Below are 1345 nucleotides of genomic sequence, written 5' to 3' on the forward strand. Positions count from 1 at the left end.
GGCTTAACCATCCTTGCAGTTTTTTTTTGCCCGAGCGAAGGTCGGGCTTAACTGCAAGGTGGTTAAAATAAATAATAAATGTAATTTATTATAAATATTTTAATTAATATTAAAACTTCTAAGTATAGCATCTCGTGCCATGGTGCCCTATCATCACTGATATAAATACTTAAAAAAAAAAAAACACTTTGGTTAAAATATAAAACTGAATATTAATCCTGATCATATAAAATCTCAGGCATTATGGAGAATATTTTATTAACCCCTTTGCTGCTGGAGCTTTTTTCGCACACGTTTTTGTTACAATTTTAACAAAAGATTACTTAAAACCCCCAAAATATGTTATTTACAGTGAGAATAAAATATTTTGATTGCCTTATTTTTTCTTTTTCCTTTTTTTGGTGCCATAATACTGCAAATGTTGCCCATATATTTTTTTTTTTAAATTTTCAGGGAAACCCCTCTTTCTGTCTTTCCTTTCGCAGAGGTAAATAGTGAAGGGGAAATCCGCAGTATTCCAGGATACAAACATCACATATTCAATATCTCTGCTCCTTCTGCGCATGCCTCACATCGAGCATGCGTAATCAGGGACTGTATTAGAATCTATCGCAAGAGATCAGCACTTTCTTTTTTACATTTTCAGGATGATACATCACTGATCTTGGGCATGTGCAGTGAAAGATCTGATAACGTGTGCAGAACCCGGAAGAAAAAAGATGGCAGTGCTGGACAGAACAGAAGAGTCCGGATGACGTGGGACCTATAATTATTAATATTAAACAGGATTTATATAGCACCAACATATTACGCAATGCTGTACATTAAATGGGGTTTGCAAATGTCAGACTAATACAGACAGTGACACAGGAGGAGAGGACCCTGCCCCGAAGAGCTTACAATCTAGGAGGTGGGGGAAGCATCACACAATAGGCGAGGGGATATGGAATGGTGGAAAGTAATGAGGGGTTAATCGACAGAAGAAGACAGGTGGGCAAGTTTGAAAAGATGGGGTTTGAGTGCTCTTTTAAATGATGAGGGCAAGCCGAATAGGACGAGGAAGACCATTCCAGAGAGTTGGGGCAGCTCAAGAAAAGTCTTGGAGCCGTGCGTGTGATGAGGTTATAAGTGAGGAAGTCAGTTAGAGATCATTGGAGAACCTATTCCACTGGTTTGTAGGGGGATCAAGGGATTTTCACCAGTAAAAGTGAAAGTTCTGCTTTAATTATAAAAGATGAGCAAGCAGCAAATATATCAAACCTCGGTGGTAAAGAATGGTTGGGAAACCTGGAGCCTCCTAGGATTCATTCCAGGATGCCTTGGGTTGCACCTTCTGCGCATGCCA

The sequence above is a fragment of the Pyxicephalus adspersus genome, chromosome 12 (assembly GCF_032062135.1).
Source record: "Pyxicephalus adspersus chromosome 12, UCB_Pads_2.0, whole genome shotgun sequence".
NCBI classification, from domain to species: domain Eukaryota; kingdom Metazoa; phylum Chordata; class Amphibia; order Anura; family Pyxicephalidae; genus Pyxicephalus; species Pyxicephalus adspersus.